The sequence below is a fragment of the Leucopleurus acutus genome (genome assembly GCF_964270905.1).
Source record: "Leucopleurus acutus genome assembly, chromosome: 5".
Classification (NCBI taxonomy): domain Eukaryota; kingdom Metazoa; phylum Chordata; class Mammalia; order Artiodactyla; family Delphinidae; genus Leucopleurus; species Leucopleurus acutus.
Window position 1 is genome coordinate 4,076,592 of NC_139147.1, and position 6,577 is coordinate 4,083,168.

At 54.7% G+C, this 6,577-nt stretch overlaps 1 pseudogene across 1 annotated transcript; it reads right to left on the reverse strand.

The window, feature by feature from the left end:
- Nucleotides 1-5,017: 5,017 nt before the first annotated feature.
- Nucleotides 5,018-5,322, reverse strand: LOC309962556 (non-histone chromosomal protein HMG-14-like; annotated as a pseudogene). The gene has a single exon. The product of its transcript is annotated as a non-histone chromosomal protein HMG-14-like (transcript).
- Nucleotides 5,323-6,577: the final 1,255 nt, after the last annotated feature.

Sequence of the window (6,577 nt, forward strand, 5' to 3'; positions counted from 1 at the left end):
AGTTCTCTGGGGCACAGACACGTCCGTGCGTTTACTGTGTCTAAGGCTGCTTTTCCCCGACAACGCTGAGTCGTTGTGACTGAGACCGTGTGGCTTCAAAGCCTCTGCCCGTTACAGAAATTTTGCCAGCTCTGCCTTACGTCATCGTACAAGAACTGATTTGTTCATGCAACAGATTATGCTCTGGGCAGGCAACAGAGACGTCCGGCCTCATGAGTTTTCCAGGGCGATGAATAAATGGAAAATGAATGCATGGAATCATTCCGGGGGGCGCTGAGGCCTGGACAGGAAAGCAGGTTCAGCAGACAGAGAGAAGTGGGTTCTGGTGGGTGGTCTGGGGGCCTCGGGGAGGCGGTGATGCTGAACCGGTATTGGGTGCAGTGAAGGGTCAGGGACGGTGCTCCAGGCTGTGGCAGTCAAGGGGCTGTGAGGACCCTGCTGCAGAAACTGGCGTGTTCCAGGAGCAGCATGGGGTGCTAGGGAACGGGTGCAGAGGGACTGGCTCAGATCATGGATGGAAGACGAAAGATTCGGTGAGTGGAAGACACATCAGTAGAAAGAATCCAATCTGAAGAAGAGGCACAAAGAGTTAAGAAAAATGAAGAGGGCTTATGAGACCATATCAGAAAGGCTAACACGCAAGGAATTTCAGCCCAAGAAGGAGAAGAGAATGACATTGAAGCCTAAGAGTATTTTGAAGAAATATGGGACAAAATCCCCAAATCTGATTTTTAAATATTCCAGTTTACAGATCCAAGAATCTCAGGCCACCCCTAAGGTCCCAGCACCGTTAGGCACCATGGAAAGACCATGGATTCCAGAGTGAGGCTGCGCAGCCTCAATGCCTGCTTCTCCGTTTGCAGCGGTGAGAATGTGCACACGTCCTGGGATCCTTCCAGATCTTCCTGATTGAACATCTGTGCAGATTGGGCCCTTGAATGGTGGCAGGATTGATAATTGATCAGTTACGAGAGAGTCCACGTAAAATGCTTAGCTCAGCTCTGGCACAAAGCTGGAACCCCGCCGTTACGATTATGGCCATAACGTGGCCACAGCCCCCGGTGAGGCGCCCGACCCTGAGGGAGAACCTTCTGGATCACTGACTTTCCAAATCGCAATGGGGGACGCTGGTGCGGTGAGTGTGACTCTGCTTCTGTGGACAAAGGACAGGGTGTTTAACCTGGGGAGGGCCTTGAAAATCATGAAGTGGGGCCCCTGTCCCCAACTGACGGCCTTTCCCCATCCACCGGGCTCCGATTCCAGAAATCACAGGGTCACTGGGTCACCGTCAGCCTCCAGCTGAGAAGGAGCTTCCTGAACTGAGTCACTGCCACTGGAAACCCCAGGAAGAGACCCGAGTGGGGGACGACGAGGAAAGACAACAGGCCGCCACGAGGAAGACACCCAGGTGCCTCGTGGCCAGGACGCCACAGCCCGGGTATGAAGGCTGCCCCAGGGAAGGAGCCTCCGGACCAGCCCTATCCTCTGCCCTGACCGCACCCAGCTCCACGCCACCGTGTGCCACGCCAGCTGCTCTGAGGGCTGCCAGCTGGCCTCCTGTGTGCCCAGCGTCTGCCATCCTTCTTGCCGTGTGCCTGTGAGCCACGAGCCTGCTGTGTGTGTGCCCGTGAGCTGCAAACCCATCGTGTGTGTGGCCCCCTCCTGCCCTGCCCTGGGTGCCCGAGCATGGGAAGGCGGCCTCTCGGCCGAGGGGCAAGCTCCCAGCGCTCAGCCCGAGGGACCCCACTCCGTCCCCCGAACTTACGAGATCAGTCCTCACCCTGCTCTGCGTGGATTGAGGGCAAGTCGCTTACTTCCTGAACTGACCCTTTTAGGTGAAAAGGTCTTCTGCTCAGCAGCTGATACGTGGTGCCCCGCGTCCCCCTACCCCGAGTCTAAATGGAAACGAGATGTTCCACTGGCAAGCAGGGCTCCTCTGCCTCCTGATGGGTGGGAAAGAGCCTCGAGAGGACCTTCCGTGGTCCCCCAGAGATGCCCACGGCCCGACCCCAAGACTGTGATGCGGCCCCTCACACGGCAAAGAGATTTTGCCGACGGGAGTAAAGTAAGGGTCTTGTGATGGGGGATGGTCCTGAGTCATCTGGGTGGGACTTGGAAGAGGGGCCGGGGAGGCTCGGCCACAGAAAGGGAGGCCGCGGGAAGAGGGAAGCCAGACGCTAGGCCACGAGCTGAGGACGCGGTGCCTCCGGCTGAAAGACACGAGGATCAGACTCTGCCCGGAGCCTGCGGCGAGAAGCCGGCAGCCCACATCGTGACTGTGGCCCGTGAGACTCCCTCCCGATTTGGCGTCCACAGCTGTGGGGTGACACTGTGTGTTGTCTCAGCCACGTGTCCCTGGCGCTTGTTAGGGCAGCCGCAGGCCAGTCCAGCTTCTTGACGGTGCAGCCTCGGACTTCCACCCTCCCTCCGCGGTCCTGCCAGCTGCACCATCAGTGCCGTGGGCAGAGGTGGGGGGACGAAGGGAAGGAGGGGAGCCAGCTCCCCTCGCCCTGCTGTGCGGCCTTGGAGCCATTCTTCCTCGGGGGCCCTTCCTGCTGGGCGATAGGACCCTCAGCCCCCAGCGGGGGAGGAAGCCCCTCCAGCGGGTCCTGGCCCTCCTCTGGCGCTCGCTGTAGCTGATGGTGTCTCTGCCCAGGGCTGTCCCGCTCCAGGCTCTCTCCCCTGGCCTGAGCCGGCCCTGTCCTCTCTCCCACGCGTGGGGACTCTCAGGCCACCCTGCCCCTGGGCATCCGGCGCAGATTCTGGGCACCTTGGCACCGGGCAGTGGTGGGCCTCCTTGCAGGGGACTCTGCCACACTCCTGGTGACCCCCTGGGAGCCCCTCCTTTGCCTGCAGAGGACAGTCCCTCCTCCTCAGGAGGGTGAGGGGACACGGCACAGCTCTCTCCAGGGATGGCTCTTGACCCCGGCAGGCGCGGGCCTGGACCCGCGACACACAGACCCCCTCCTGGCTTCTCCACCCTGTCTAGGGGGCTGGAGTTGGGGAGGGGCTGGGGTAATGTCCAGGGATGCAAAGCACACAGACTGGGGACTGTCTTTTTTTATTGTTTTTTCTTTCATAATTTAAATTTTGCCGGTTGTTTTGAGGCTCAGCACACAGACATTTCAATTTGTAGACGATTCTTAACGTATGTACCAAAAATCTAAAACATCATGTCGTTGTGATTCTTTTCTGAACAGTTATTCCAGTGACTTTCCAGCTCGAAATCGGGAGGCAATTTTCCTTGGCGGGATATCAAGTACCAGTAGCTTCAAATATTGATGTGCTGTTACATCGTAAGTCCCACTATTTCACAATTTATTTTTTATTTTTTTATTTTTGTCAGTTTCTGCTTTATAACAAAGTGAATCAATTATACATAAACACATGTTCCCATATCTCTTGCCTCTTGCGTCTCCCTCCCACCCTCCCTATCCCACCCCTCTAGGTGGTCACAAAGCACCGAGCTGAGCTCCCTGTGCTATGCGGCTGCTTCCCACTAGCTGTCTATTTTACATTTGGTCCACTAATTCACAGTTTAATATCACATACACTACATACTCAAATTGTCAATCGTTCACAGCACATTAACAAAGTTACTAGAAGAACTGGACTGCCACGACCGAAGCTGTTACAGAGTGTGCAAAATTCTGCCCAGGAGAGCCAAGATCAAGGGATGAGTGCTTTGCTTTAGGAAACAATTCTACCAGAAACAACGTGAGAAGAGAGGTAATTTAAAGTGTTCAAGACATTAAATGCACAAATGACTCCAAACTGCCATGTAGTATGCTTTGTATTATAGGATATAAAAGCTACCCCCCATCTGTGGAATGTTAAGCTGACACCCAAGACAATCAAAGCCTCCCATATTCAATATCCCAGTATTTTCTCATTGTACCAAAATATAAACAGCAAGTGGTTTCACCCCTTAAAAAAAGACATTCACCTTCCTTCCGCGCCGACAGTGCTCTCTCAGACATGGTGAGCATTCCTAAAACCCACCGGCCCCACAAAGAGACACAGTACAAGGGCAAGGATTCTCTGTGTGCCCAGGGACAGCGGCGTCCTGACAGAAGCAGAGTGGCTATGGTGGGCAGACTGAGCCGATTTTCCGGAAAAAGGCTGAAACTACAAAGAAGATTGTGCTGAGGCTTGAATGCGTTGAGCGCAACTGCAGATAAGAGAACGCTGGCTCTTAAGAGGTGCAGGCATTTTGAACTGGGAAGAGATAAGAAGAGAAAGGGCCAGGGGATCCAGTTCTCAGCTTCATATTTTGTTTTATTATGAAGACAATAAAAACTTGGGACTGTTTACTTCATTTAGCTTCAGTTGTTTTTTTTTTTTTTTTTTTTTGCGGTGCGCGGGCCTCTCACTGTCGTGGCCTCTCCCGTTGCGGAGCACAGGCTCCGGACGCGCAGGCTCAGCGGCCATGGCTCCCGGGCCCAGCCGCCCCGAGGCATGTGGGATCTTCCCGGACCAGGGCACGAACCCGCGTCCCCTGCATCGGCAGGCGGACTCTCAACCACTGCGCCACCAGGGAAGCCCTCAATTGGTTTTTTTGGAAGGGAAATAAACCAGTGCCATCCATAAAATTCTCCTTGGGAAACTAAAAAAATAAAAGCATTTACTCTTAAAAAAAGTGGGATGAGGTAGGATTCCCTCCTTTTTAAGAAATGTTTCTAGAGCTACTAAAAAACTTGCACTTACAAAATAGTTGATAAAAATATTCCTCTGGGGCTTCCCTGGTGGTGCAGTGTTTGGGAGTCCACCTGCCGATGCAGGGGACACGGGTTCGTGCCCCGGTCTAGGAAGATCCCACATGCCGCAGAGCGGCTGGGCCCGTGAGCCATGGCCGCTGAGCCTGCGCGTCTGGAGCCTGTGCTCCGCAACGGGAGAGGCCACGGCAGTGAGAGGCCCGTGTACCGCACAAAACAAAAACAAAAAAACAAAAAAAATATTCCTCTGGATTTTACAAGAAGGGAGACAGGGACCACTGATAGGACTGGTGTGTGTGATATTAACCAGACCCGGCTTCTTTCTCTCCTCCTTCATCAGAGGGCAGGCTGTCCTCGTTTTTAGTTTCTCCGTTTTCTGCAGGTAAGTCTCCTTTAGTCTCTTGGTTAGCCACTTCAGCCTGTTTTCCCTTTGCTCCCCTTTTCCCTTTTGTTTGCACTTTTTTTGGCTGAAGATATGTTCTTTCCAGCCACTTTTTTTACTTCGTTTCACTTTTGCAGGAGGCGTTTTAGCTGACAACCCCGCCGATCTCCTCTCGGGCTCCTGCTTCACCACTGCCTCAGGGGAGCTGACCTTCCTCGTGGGCATCATGGCTGCAGGGCCAGCGCGTGCCGGGTGCCTGCGGGCTGTGGTGCAGGGGGAGCCTCTGCAAAGCTGGGCTGCCTGGCCGCTGCCAGGGTACTGTCTTAAACAGCACACATGTATGGTCTCCCGGTGTGGAGGCCAGAACTGGAGATCAGGGTGTGGGCAGGGCTGGTCCCTTCCCAGGGCAGCGAGGGAGAATCCATCCCCTCTTCCGGCTCCTGGCATTTGTTTGCTGGCGTCTCTGGGGTTCCTCAGCTCGTACAAGCATCACCCCGATCTCTGCCTTCACCCTCACAACATCTTCCCTCTGCTCTTGCCTCTGCGTCCAGAGTTTCCTTTTTTTTTTTTTTGATAAAGACACCGCCATATGTCTTTGGATTAGGGTGCACCCCACTGGCCTCATTTTAACATGATCACATCTGTAAGGACATCATTTCCAACTAAGGTCACATTCAGAGGTATTGGGAGTTAGGACTTCAACATATCTTTGTGGGGGGACACAATTCAACCCACCAGAGGGGCAGCTCAAAGCTGCAAGACGAGTCCAGCCCCTCCTTCGTGCACCCGTGTGGCCGCGCCGCCGTTCCCCTTGTCCTGTGACATCTGACCTCTTGTTCCTGAGGAACCAGGGGAGTCCAATTTGAGAATCCCGCCTCACTTGACACCTGACGAGCTCACTGTGCACAGAGGCCCTGCTCGTGTCCGGAATCATGGCGATTATGGGAGGAAGGTGCAGGCCTGCATGTGGGACGGCCCAGAAAGTGCCGGCTCAGCCTCCGTGGTGTGAACGCGGGCCCCTCAGGAGCAAGGACACTGGGGCCGTCCTGGGGAGGGCGTTGAGGGGATGCCCAGAGAAGGCACCATCCCCAAGAAGCTCTTGCCACAGTAAGGTGCCGGCGGGGAGCTCTTTGGGAACGAAGAAATAGTCCAAGGAGTGCCTTCAGGGCATCCTTCCTGTTGGAAGGCCCATATCTAGAAACTTCCATCACTGTGATGTCACGTGATCATGAGGGTATGAAGTGCAGAAGGAATTCTTAGAGTACCCACTACTCCAGCACTTTCTCACCAGGCTTGCTTTCAAACCAACCCTCCCTGCCAGGCCTGTTTATTTTCACCTGTACCCAAGCCAGGCCATTTTATGTCACCTCCTGGCCTTTCCGACACCCTCCCGGACACCCCCAGGGTGTCACCTGCGCTGTCCACCAGGCAGGGGAGAAGGGCTTCGCGGGTTGCTCTTGTTTCATGGGATGCCTTTGAG